Below are 12999 nucleotides of genomic sequence, written 5' to 3'. Positions count from 1 at the left end.
GGGACTCTCCGTTTGAGCCTATTCTTGCCTGTGGGTTCTCCATTCAGGGCTACTCTTGCCAGCGGGACTCTGTTCGTGCCTCATCTTGCCTGCATGGCTGCTCTACTCGGGCCTATTCTTGCCTGCGGGACTCTGTTCGGGCCTATCCTTGCTCCGGGAATCTCCGTTCGGGCATACCCTGGCCTGCGGGACTCCGTTCGGGCCTATTCTGGCCTGCGGGACTCTGTTTGGGCCTATGCTTGCCTGCAGGAATCTCTGTTCCGGCCTATTGCGGCCTGCAGGACTCCCCGTTCGGGCCTGTTCTGGCCTGCGGGACTCTGTTTGGGCCTGTGCTTGCCTACGGGAATCTCCGTTCAGGCGTATGCTGGCCTGCGGTATTCTCAATTTGGGCATATTCTCTCGCCTGCGAGACTTTCCTTTGGGCCTATTCTCGCCTGCGCAACTCTCCGTTCGGGCCTATTCTTGCCTGCGGGACTCTCCGTTCCGGCCTATTCTTGCCTGCGGGTCTCTCCGTTCGGGACAATTCTGACCTGCAAAACTCTCCGTTCGGACCTAATCTAGCCTCTGGGAGTCTCCTTTGGGGTCTCCTGTTGCGTGCGGGGCTGCTCTATTCCAGCCTTTTGTGCTTACGGAGCTCCGATATTCGGTCCTGTTCTAGCATGCGGAGCTCCGCTACTCAGGCCTGATTGTGCGTGCGGGGCTCTGCTACTCGGGCCTGTTGGTGCATGCGGGGTTCCACTACTTGGGCCTGTTCGTGCATGCGGGGCTCCGCTACTCGGGTCTGTTCGTGCTTGCAGGGCTCTGCTACTCGGGCCTGTTCGTGCGTGCGGGGCTCCGCTATTCAGGCCTGATAGTGTGTGCGGGGCTCCTCTATTCAGGCCTGTCCTTCCCTGCGGGACTCTATTCGGGCCTATACTTCCCTGCGGGATTCTGTTCGGGCCTTTTCTGGCCTGCGAGACTCTCCGTTCGCTCCTATCGTGGTCTGCGGGGCCCTCGTTCGGGCCCATTCTCGCCTTCGAGACCCTCTGTTTGGGCTTTTCTGGCCTGCGGGACTCTCCGTTCGGGCCTATTCTTGTGAGCGGGTCTCTATTCGGGCCTATTTTTGCCTAAGGGCTCCTCTATTCGGGCCTACTGTGGCCTGCGGGACTCTCCGTTCGGGCCTATTCTCACCTGGGGAACTCTCCGTTCGGGCCTTTCTGGCCTTCGGGACTCTGTTCGGGTCTCTTCTTGCCAGCGGGGCTCTTCGTTTGGGCCTATTCTTGCCTGCAGGACTCTGTTCGGGACTCTTCTTGCCTGCACAGCCCCTCTACTCGGGCCTCTTTTTGCCTGCGGGCCTCTGTCCAGGCCTATTGTTGCCCCCGGAAAACTCCGTTCGGTCCTATTCTGGCTTGTGGGACTCTGTTCGGGCCTGTGCTTGCCTGCGGGAATCTCCTTTCAGGGTTATGCTGGCCTGTGGGATTCTCAGTTTGGGCGTATTCCCGCCTGCAGGACATCTCTTCGGGCCTATTCTCGCCCGCGGGACCCTCCGTTCGGTCGTTTCTGGCCTGCGGGACTCTCCGTTCGGGCCTAATCTTGGGAGCGGGACTCTACTCGGGCCTATTCTTGCCTAGGGGCCTCTTCTATTTGTGCTTCTTCTTGCCAGTGGGACTCTGTTCAGGCCCGTTCTTGCCTGCAGGATTCTGCATTCGGGCTTATTGTTGCTTGCCGGACAGTGTTCGGGCGTCTTCTTGCCTGCACGGCTCCTCTACTCGGGCCTCATTTTGCCTTCGGGACACCGTTCGGGTCTATTCTTGGTCCGGGAATCTCCGTTCGGGCCTATGCTGGCCTGCTGGACTCTGTTCGGGCCTATGCTTGCCTGCGGGAATGACCGTTCGGGCCTATGTTGGCCTGCGGGACTCTCCGTTCGGGCCATTCTGGCCTGCGGGACTCTCCGTTCGGGCCTATTCTCTGGAGCGGGACTTTACTCGGGCCTATTCTTGCCTCCGGGAATCTCCGTTCTGGCCTGTTCGGGCCTGCGGGACTCTGTTCGGGCCTATGCTTGCCTGCAGGAATCTCTCTTCCGCCCTACTCTGGCCTGCGGGACTCTCCGTTCGGGCCTATTCTGGCCTGCGGGACTCTTTTCGGGCCTATTCTTGCTCCGGGAGTCTCCGTTCGGGCGTACCCTGGCTTGCGGGACTCTGTTCGGGCCTGTGCTTGCCTGCAGGACTCTCCGTTCGGGCCTATTCCGGCCTGCAGGACTCTGTTTGGGCCTATGCTTGCCTGCGGGAATCTCCGTTCAGGCGTATGCTGGCCTGCGGGTCTCTCCGTTCGGGCCCATTCTTGCCTGCGGGACTCTCCGTTTGGGCGTATCCTTGCCCGCGGGGCTCTGTTCGGGCCTCTTCTTGCCTGCACGGCTCCTCTACTCGGGCCTATTTTTGCCTGTGGGACTCTATTGGGGCCTATTCTTGCCTCCGACAATCTCCGTTCGGGCCCATTCTGGCCTGCGGGACTCTTCGTTCGGGCCTAGGCTTCCCTTCGGCAATCTCCGTTCAGGCGTATGCTGGCCTGCGGAATTCTGTTCGGGGCTATTCTTGCTCCGGGAATCTCTGTTCGGGACTATTCTGGCCTGTGGGACTCTGTTCGGGCCCATGCCTGCCTGCGGGGCTCTCTGTTCAGGCCTTTTTCGCCTACGGGACTCTCTGCTCGGGCCTATTCTCTGGAGCGGGCCTTTAGTCGGGCCTACTCTTGCCTACGGGGCTCCTCAGTTCTTGCCTCTGGGATTCTGTTCGGGCCTATTCTTGTCTGCGGGACTCTCCGTTTGAGCCTATTCTTGCCTGTGGGTTCTCCATTCAGGGCTACTCTTGCCAGCGGGACTCTGTTCGTGCCTCATCTTGCCTGCATGGCTGCTCTACTCGGGCCTATTCTTGCCTGCGGGACTCTGTTCGGGCCTATCCTTGCTCCGGGAATCTCCGTTCGGGCATACCCTGGCCTGCGGGACTCCGTTCGGGCCTATTCTGGCCTGCGGGACTCTGTTTGGGCCTATGCTTGCCTGCAGGAATCTCTGTTCCGGCCTATTGCGGCCTGCAGGACTCCCCGTTCGGGCCTGTTCTGGCCTGCGGGACTCTGTTTGGGCCTGTGCTTGCCTACGGGAATCTCCGTTCAGGCGTATGCTGGCCTGCGGTATTCTCAATTTGGGCATATTCTCTCGCCTGCGGGACTTTCCTTTGGGCCTATTCTCGCCTGCGCAACTCTCCGTTCGGGCCTATTCTTGCCTGCGGGACTCTCCGTTCCGGCCTATTCTTGCCTGCGGGTCTCTCCGTTCGGGACAATTCTGACCTGCAAAACTCTCCGTTCGGACCTAATCTAGCCTCTGGGAGTCTCCTTTGGGGTCTCCTGTTGCGTGCGGGGCTGCTCTATTCCAGCCTTTTGTGCTTACGGAGCTCCGATATTCGGTCCTGTTCTAGCATGCGGAGCTCCGCTACTCAGGCCTGATTGTGCGTGCGGGGCTCTGCTACTCGGGCCTGTTGGTGCATGCGGGGTTCCACTACTTGGGCCTGTTCGTGCATGCGGGGCTCCGCTACTCGGGTCTGTTCGTGCTTGCAGGGCTCTGCTACTCGGGCCTGTTCGTGCGTGCGGGGCTCCGCTATTCAGGCCTGATAGTGTGTGCGGGGCTCCTCTATTCAGGCCTGTCCTTCCCTGCGGGACTCTATTCGGGCCTATACTTCCCTGCGGGATTCTGTTCGGGCCTTTTCTGGCCTGCGAGACTCTCCGTTCGCTCCTATCGTGGTCTGCGGGGCCCTCGTTCGGGCCCATTCTCGCCTTCGAGACCCTCTGTTTGGGCTTTTCTGGCCTGCGGGACTCTCCGTTCGGGCCTATTCTTGTGAGCGGGTCTCTATTCGGGCCTATTTTTGCCTAAGGGCTCCTCTATTCGGGCCTACTGTGGCCTGCGGGACTCTCCGTTCGGGCCTATTCTCACCTGGGGAACTCTCCGTTCGGGCCTTTCTGGCCTTCGGGACTCTGTTCCGGTCTCTTCTTGCCAGCGGGGCTCTTCGTTTGGGCCTATTCTTGCCTGCAGGACTCTGTTCGGGACTCTTCTTGCCTGCACAGCCCCTCTACTCGGGCCTCTTTTTGCCTGCGGGCCTCTGTCCAGGCCTATTGTTGCCCCCGGAAAACTCCGTTCGGTCCTATTCTGGCTTGTGGGACTCTGTTCGGGCCTGTGCTTGCCTGCGGGAATCTCCTTTCAGGGTTATGCTGGCCTGTGGGATTCTCAGTTTGGGCGTATTCCCGCCTGCAGGACATCTCTTCGGGCCTATTCTCGCCCGCGGGACCCTCCGTTCGGTCGTTTCTGGCCTGCGGGACTCTCCGTTCGGGCCTAATCTTGGGAGCGGGACTCTACTCGGGCCTATTCTTGCCTAGGGGCCTCTTCTATTTGTGCTTCTTCTTGCCAGTGGGACTCTGTTCAGGCCCGTTCTTGCCTGCAGGATTCTGCATTCGGGCTTATTGTTGCTTGCCGGACAGTGTTCGGGCGTCTTCTTGCCTGCACGGCTCCTCTACTCGGGCCTCATTTTGCCTTCGGGACACCGTTCGGGTCTATTCTTGGTCCGGGAATCTCCGTTCGGGCCTATGCTGGCCTGCTGGACTCTGTTCGGGCCTATGCTTGCCTGCGGGAATGACCGTTCGGGCCTATGTTGGCCTGCGGGACTCTCCGTTCGGGCCATTCTGGCCTGCGGGACTCTCCGTTCGGGCCTATTCTCTGGAGCGGGACTTTACTCGGGCCTATTCTTGCCTCCGGGAATCTCCGTTCTGGCCTGTTCGGGCCTGCGGGACTCTGTTCGGGCCTATGCTTGCCTGCAGGAATCTCTCTTCCGCCCTACTCTGGCCTGCGGGACTCTCCGTTCGGGCCTATTCTGGCCTGCGGGACTCTTTTCGGGCCTATTCTTGCTCCGGGAGTCTCCGTTCGGGCGTACCCTGGCTTGCGGGACTCTGTTCGGGCCTGTGCTTGCCTGCAGGACTCTCCGTTCGGGCCTATTCCGGCCTGCAGGACTCTGTTTGGGCCTATGCTTGCCTGCGGGAATCTCCGTTCAGGCGTATGCTGGCCTGCGGGTCTCTCCGTTCGGGCCCATTCTTGCCTGCGGGACTCTCCGTTTGGGCGTATCCTTGCCCGCGGGACTCTGTTCGGGCCTCTTCTTGCCTGCACGGCTCCTCTACTCGGGCCTATTTTTGCCTGTGGGACTCTATTGGGGCCTATTCTTGCCTCCGACAATCTCCGTTCGGGCCCATTCTGGCCTGCGGGACTCTTCGTTCGGGCCTAGGCTTCCCTTCGGCAATCTCCGTTCAGGCGTATGCTGGCCTGCGGAATTCTGTTCGGGGCTATTCTTGCTCCGGGAATCTCTGTTCGGGACTATTCTGGCCTGTGGGACTCTGTTCGGGCCCATGCCTGCCTGCGGGGCTCTCTGTTCAGGCCTTTTTCGCCTACGGGACTCTCTGCTCGGGCCTATTCTCTGGAGCGGGCCTTTAGTCGGGCCTACTCTTGCCTACGGGGCTCCTCAATTCTTGCCTCTGGGATTCTGTTCGGGCCTATTCTTGTCTGCGGGACTCTCCGTTTGAGCCTATTCTTGCCTGTGGGTTCTCCATTCAGGGCTACTCTTGCCAGCGGGACTCTGTTCGTGCCTCATCTTGCCTGCATGGCTGCTCTACTCGGGCCTATTCTTGCCTGCGGGACTCTGTTCGGGCCTATCCTTGCTCCGGGAATCTCCGTTCGGGCATACCCTGGCCTGCGGGACTCCGTTCGGGCCTATTCTGGCCTGCGGGACTCTGTTTGGGCCTATGCTTGCCTGCAGGAATCTCTGTTCCGGCCTATTGCGGCCTGCAGGACTCCCCGTTCGGGCCTGTTCTGGCCTGCGGGACTCTGTTTGGGCCTGTGCTTGCCTACGGGAATCTCCGTTCAGGCGTATGCTGGCCTGCGGTATTCTCAATTTGGGCATATTCTCTCGCCTGCGGGACTTTCCTTTGGGCCTATTCTCGCCTGCGCAACTCTCCGTTCGGGCCTATTCTTGCCTGCGGGACTCTCCGTTCCGGCCTATTCTTGCCTGCGGGTCTCTCCGTTCGGGACAATTCTGACCTGCAAAACTCTCCGTTCGGACCTAATCTAGCCTCTGGGAGTCTCCTTTGGGGTCTCCTGTTGCGTGCGGGGCTGCTCTATTCCAGCCTTTTGTGCTTACGGAGCTCCGATATTCGGTCCTGTTCTAGCATGCGGAGCTCCGCTACTCAGGCCTGATTGTGCGTGCGGGGCTCTGCTACTCGGGCCTGTTGGTGCATGCGGGGTTCCACTACTTGGGCCTGTTCGTGCATGCGGGGCTCCGCTACTCGGGTCTGTTCGTGCTTGCAGGGCTCTGCTACTCGGGCCTGTTCGTGCGTGCGGGGCTCCGCTATTCAGGCCTGATAGTGTGTGCGGGGCTCCTCTATTCAGGCCTGTCCTTCCCTGCGGGACTCTATTCGGGCCTATACTTCCCTGCGGGATTCTGTTCGGGCCTTTTCTGGCCTGCGAGACTCTCCGTTCGCTCCTATCGTGGTCTGCGGGGCCCTCGTTCGGGCCCATTCTCGCCTTCGAGACCCTCTGTTTGGGCTTTTCTGGCCTGCGGGACTCTCCGTTCGGGCCTATTCTTGTGAGCGGGTCTCTATTCGGGCCTATTTTTGCCTAAGGGCTCCTCTATTCGGGCCTACTGTGGCCTGCGGGACTCTCCGTTCGGGCCTATTCTCACCTGGGGAACTCTCCGTTCGGGCCTTTCTGGCCTTCGGGACTCTGTTCGGGTCTCTTCTTGCCAGCGGGGCTCTTCGTTTGGGCCTATTCTTGCCTGCAGGACTCTGTTCGGGACTCTTCTTGCCTGCACAGCCCCTCTACTCGGGCCTCTTTTTGCCTGCGGGCCTCTGTCCAGGCCTATTGTTGCCCCCGGAAAACTCCGTTCGGTCCTATTCTGGCTTGTGGGACTCTGTTCGGGCCTGTGCTTGCCTGCGGGAATCTCCTTTCAGGGTTATGCTGGCCTGTGGGATTCTCAGTTTGGGCGTATTCCCGCCTGCAGGACATCTCTTCGGGCCTATTCTCGCCCGCGGGACCCTCCGTTCGGTCGTTTCTGGCCTGCGGGACTCTCCGTTCGGGCCTAATCTTGGGAGCGGGACTCTACTCGGGCCTATTCTTGCCTAGGGGCCTCTTCTATTTGTGCTTCTTCTTGCCAGTGGGACTCTGTTCAGGCCCGTTCTTGCCTGCAGGATTCTGCATTCGGGCTTATTGTTGCTTGCCGGACAGTGTTCGGGCGTCTTCTTGCCTGCACGGCTCCTCTACTCGGGCCTCATTTTGCCTTCGGGACACCGTTCGGGTCTATTCTTGGTCCGGGAATCTCCGTTCGGGCCTATGCTGGCCTGCTGGACTCTGTTCGGGCCTATGCTTGCCTGCGGGAATGACCGTTCGGGCCTATGTTGGCCTGCGGGACTCTCCGTTCGGGCCATTCTGGCCTGCGGGACTCTCCGTTCGGGCCTATTCTCTGGAGCGGGACTTTACTCGGGCCTATTCTTGCCTCCGGGAATCTCCGTTCTGGCCTGTTCGGGCCTGCGGGACTCTGTTCGGGCCTATGCTTGCCTGCAGGAATCTCTCTTCCGCCCTACTCTGGCCTGCGGGACTCTCCGTTCGGGCCTATTCTGGCCTGCGGGACTCTTTTCGGGCCTATTCTTGCTCCGGGAGTCTCCGTTCGGGCGTACCCTGGCTTGCGGGACTCTGTTCGGGCCTGTGCTTGCCTGCAGGACTCTCCGTTCGGGCCTATTCTGGCCTGCAGGACTCTGTTTGGGCCTATGCTTGCCTGCGGGAATCTCCGTTCAGGCGTATGCTGGCCTGCGGGTCTCTCCGTTCGGGCCCATTCTTGCCTGCGGGACTCTCCGTTTGGTCGTATCCTTGCCCGCGGGACTCTGTTCGGGCCTCTTCTTGCCTGCACGGCTCCTCTACTCGGGCCTATTTTTGCCTGTGGGACTCTATTGGGGCCTATTCTTGCCTCCGACAATCTCCGTTCGGGCCCATTCTGGCCTGCGGGACTCTTCGTTCGGGCCTAGGCTTCCCTTCGGCAATCTCCGTTCAGGCGTATGCTGGCCTGCGGAATTCTGTTCGGGGCTATTCTTGCTCCGGGAATCTCTGTTCGGGACTATTCTGGCCTGTGGGACTCTGTTCGGGCCCATGCCTGCCTGCGGGGCTCTCTGTTCAGGCCTTTTTCGCCTACGGGACTCTCTGCTCGGGCCTATTCTCTGGAGCGGGCCTTTAGTCGGGCCTACTCTTGCCTACGGGGCTCCTCAATTCTTGCCTCTGGGATTCTGTTCGGGCCTATTCTTGTCTGCGGGACTCTCCGTTTGAGCCTATTCTTGCCTGTGGGTTCTCCATTCAGGGCTACTCTTGCCAGCGGGACTCTGTTCGTGCCTCATCTTGCCTGCATGGCTGCTCTACTCGGGCCTATTCTTGCCTGCGGGACTCTGTTCGGGCCTATCCTTGCTCCGGGAATCTCCGTTCGGGCATACCCTGGCCTGCGGGACTCCGTTCGGGCCTATTCTGGCCTGCGGGACTCTGTTTGGGCCTATGCTTGCCTGCAGGAATCTCTGTTCCGGCCTATTGCGGCCTGCAGGACTCCCCGTTCGGGCCTGTTCTGGCCTGCGGGACTCTGTTTGGGCCTGTGCTTGCCTACGGGAATCTCCGTTCAGGCGTATGCTGGCCTGCGGTATTCTCAATTTGGGCATATTCTCTCGCCTGCGGGACTTTCCTTTGGGCCTATTCTCGCCTGCGCAACTCTCCGTTCGGGCCTATTCTTGCCTGCGGGACTCTCCGTTCCGGCCTATTCTTGCCTGCGGGTCTCTCCGTTCGGGACAATTCTGACCTGCAAAACTCTCCGTTCGGACCTAATCTAGCCTCTGGGAGTCTCCTTTGGGGTCTCCTGTTGCGTGCGGGGCTGCTCTATTCCAGCCTTTTGTGCTTACGGAGCTCCGATATTCGGTCCTGTTCTAGCATGCGGAGCTCCGCTACTCAGGCCTGATTGTGCGTGCGGGGCTCTGCTACTCGGGCCTGTTGGTGCATGCGGGGTTCCACTACTTGGGCCTGTTCGTGCATGCGGGGCTCCGCTACTCGGGTCTGTTCGTGCTTGCAGGGCTCTGCTACTCGGGCCTGTTCGTGCGTGCGGGGCTCCGCTATTCAGGCCTGATAGTGTGTGCGGGGCTCCTCTATTCAGGCCTGTCCTTCCCTGCGGGACTCTATTCGGGCCTATACTTCCCTGCGGGATTCTGTTCGGGCCTTTTCTGGCCTGCGAGACTCTCCGTTCGCTCCTATCGTGGTCTGCGGGGCCCTCGTTCGGGCCCATTCTCGCCTTCGAGACCCTCTGTTTGGGCTTTTCTGGCCTGCGGGACTCTCCGTTCGGGCCTATTCTTGTGAGCGGGTCTCTATTCGGGCCTATTTTTGCCTAAGGGCTCCTCTATTCGGGCCTACTGTGGCCTGCGGGACTCTCCGTTCGGGCCTATTCTCACCTGGGGAACTCTCCGTTCGGGCCTTTCTGGCCTTCGGGACTCTGTTCGGGTCTCTTCTTGCCAGCGGGGCTCTTCGTTTGGGCCTATTCTTGCCTGCAGGACTCTGTTCGGGACTCTTCTTGCCTGCACAGCCCCTCTACTCGGGCCTCTTTTTGCCTGCGGGCCTCTGTCCAGGCCTATTGTTGCCCCCGGAAAACTCCGTTCGGTCCTATTCTGGCTTGTGGGACTCTGTTCGGGCCTGTGCTTGCCTGCGGGAATCTCCTTTCAGGGTTATGCTGGCCTGTGGGATTCTCAGTTTGGGCGTATTCCCGCCTGCAGGACATCTCTTCGGGCCTATTCTCGCCCGCGGGACCCTCCGTTCGGTCGTTTCTGGCCTGCGGGACTCTCCGTTCGGGCCTAATCTTGGGAGCGGGACTCTACTCGGGCCTATTCTTGCCTAGGGGCCTCTTCTATTTGTGCTTCTTCTTGCCAGTGGGACTCTGTTCAGGCCCGTTCTTGCCTGCAGGATTCTGCATTCGGGCTTATTGTTGCTTGCCGGACAGTGTTCGGGCGTCTTCTTGCCTGCACGGCTCCTCTACTCGGGCCTCATTTTGCCTTCGGGACACCGTTCGGGTCTATTCTTGGTCCGGGAATCTCCGTTCGGGCCTATGCTGGCCTGCTGGACTCTGTTCGGGCCTATGCTTGCCTGCGGGAATGACCGTTCGGGCCTATGTTGGCCTGCGGGACTCTCCGTTCGGGCCATTCTGGCCTGCGGGACTCTCCGTTCGGGCCTATTCTCTGGAGCGGGACTTTACTCGGGCCTATTCTTGCCTCCGGGAATCTCCGTTCTGGCCTGTTCGGGCCTGCGGGACTCTGTTCGGGCCTATGCTTGCCTGCAGGAATCTCTCTTCCGCCCTACTCTGGCCTGCGGGACTCTCCGTTCGGGCCTATTCTGGCCTGCGGGACTCTTTTCGGGCCTATTCTTGCTCCGGGAGTCTCCGTTCGGGCGTACCCTGGCTTGCGGGACTCTGTTCGGGCCTGTGCTTGCCTGCAGGACTCTCCGTTCGGGCCTATTCCGGCCTGCAGGACTCTGTTTGGGCCTATGCTTGCCTGCGGGAATCTCCGTTCAGGCGTATGCTGGCCTGCGGGTCTCTCCGTTCGGGCCCATTCTTGCCTGCGGGACTCTCCGTTTGGTCGTATCCTTGCCCGCGGGACTCTGTTCGGGCCTCTTCTTGCCTGCACGGCTCCTCTACTCGGGCCTATTTTTGCCTGTGGGACTCTATTGGGGCCTATTCTTGCCTCCGACAATCTCCGTTCGGGCCCATTCTGGCCTGCGGGACTCTTCGTTCGGGCCTAGGCTTCCCTTCGGCAATCTCCGTTCAGGCGTATGCTGGCCTGCGGAATTCTGTTCGGGGCTATTCTTGCTCCGGGAATCTCTGTTCGGGACTATTCTGGCCTGTGGGACTCTGTTCGGGCCCATGCCTGCCTGCGGGGCTCTCTGTTCAGGCCTTTTTCGCCTACGGGACTCTCTGCTCGGGCCTATTCTCTGGAGCGGGCCTTTAGTCGGGCCTACTCTTGCCTACGGGGCTCCTCAATTCTTGCCTCTGGGATTCTGTTCGGGCCTATTCTTGTCTGCGGGACTCTCCGTTTGAGCCTATTCTTGCCTGTGGGTTCTCCATTCAGGGCTACTCTTGCCAGCGGGACTCTGTTCGTGCCTCATCTTGCCTGCATGGCTGCTCTACTCGGGCCTATTCTTGCCTGCGGGACTCTGTTCGGGCCTATCCTTGCTCCGGGAATCTCCGTTCGGGCATACCCTGGCCTGCGGGACTCCGTTCGGGCCTATTCTGGCCTGCGGGACTCTGTTTGGGCCTATGCTTGCCTGCAGGAATCTCTGTTCCGGCCTATTGCGGCCTGCAGGACTCCCCGTTCGGGCCTGTTCTGGCCTGCGGGACTCTGTTTGGGCCTGTGCTTGCCTACGGGAATCTCCGTTCAGGCGTATGCTGGCCTGCGGTATTCTCAATTTGGGCATATTCTCTCGCCTGCGGGACTTTCCTTTGGGCCTATTCTCGCCTGCGCAACTCTCCGTTCGGGCCTATTCTTGCCTGCGGGACTCTCCGTTCCGGCCTATTCTTGCCTGCGGGTCTCTCCGTTCGGGACAATTCTGACCTGCAAAACTCTCCGTTCGGACCTAATCTAGCCTCTGGGAGTCTCCTTTGGGGTCTCCTGTTGCGTGCGGGGCTGCTCTATTCCAGCCTTTTGTGGTTACGGAGCTCCGATATTCGGTCCTGTTCTAGCATGCGGAGCTCCGCTACTCAGGCCTGATTGTGCGTGCGGGGCTCTGCTACTCGGGCCTGTTGGTGCATGCGGGGTTCCACTACTTGGGCCTGTTCGTGCATGCGGGGCTCCGCTACTCGGGTCTGTTCGTGCTTGCAGGGCTCTGCTACTCGGGCCTGTTCGTGCGTGCGGGGCTCCGCTATTCAGGCCTGATAGTGTGTGCGGGGCTCCTCTATTCAGGCCTGTCCTTCCCTGCGGGACTCTATTCGGGCCTATACTTCCCTGCGGGATTCTGTTCGGGCCTTTTCTGGCCTGCGAGACTCTCCGTTCGCTCCTATCGTGGTCTGCGGGGCCCTCGTTCGGGCCCATTCTCGCCTTCGAGACCCTCTGTTTGGGCTTTTCTGGCCTGCGGGACTCTCCGTTCGGGCCTATTCTTGTGAGCGGGTCTCTATTCGGGCCTATTTTTGCCTAAGGGCTCCTCTATTCGGGCCTACTGTGGCCTGCGGGACTCTCCGTTCGGGCCTATTCTCACCTGGGGAACTCTCCGTTCGGGCCTTTCTGGCCTTCGGGACTCTGTTCCGGTCTCTTCTTGCCAGCGGGGCTCTTCGTTTGGGCCTATTCTTGCCTGCAGGACTCTGTTCGGGACTCTTCTTGCCTGCACAGCCCCTCTACTCGGGCCTCTTTTTGCCTGCGGGCCTCTGTCCAGGCCTATTGTTGCCCCCGGAAAACTCCGTTCGGTCCTATTCTGGCTTGTGGGACTCTGTTCGGGCCTGTGCTTGCCTGCGGGAATCTCCTTTCAGGGTTATGCTGGCCTGTGGGATTCTCAGTTTGGGCGTATTCCCGCCTGCAGGACATCTCTTCGGGCCTATTCTCGCCCGCGGGACCCTCCGTTCGGTCGTTTCTGGCCTGCGGGACTCTCCGTTCGGGCCTAATCTTGGGAGCGGGACTCTACTCGGGCCTATTCTTGCCTAGGGGCCTCTTCTATTTGTGCTTCTTCTTGCCAGTGGGACTCTGTTCAGGCCCGTTCTTGCCTGCAGGATTCTGCATTCGGGCTTATTGTTGCTTGCCGGACAGTGTTCGGGCGTCTTCTTGCCTGCACGGCTCCTCTACTCGGGCCTCATTTTGCCTTCGGGACACCGTTCGGGTCTATTCTTGGTCCGGGAATCTCCGTTCGGGCCTATGCTGGCCTGCTGGACTCTGTTCGGGCCTATGCTTGCCTGC

Source organism: Elephas maximus, chromosome 16 (genome assembly GCF_024166365.1).
Source record: "Elephas maximus indicus isolate mEleMax1 chromosome 16, mEleMax1 primary haplotype, whole genome shotgun sequence".
NCBI classification, from domain to species: Eukaryota; Metazoa; Chordata; class Mammalia; order Proboscidea; family Elephantidae; genus Elephas; species Elephas maximus.
Note: the sequence above shows the minus strand (reverse complement) of the source record.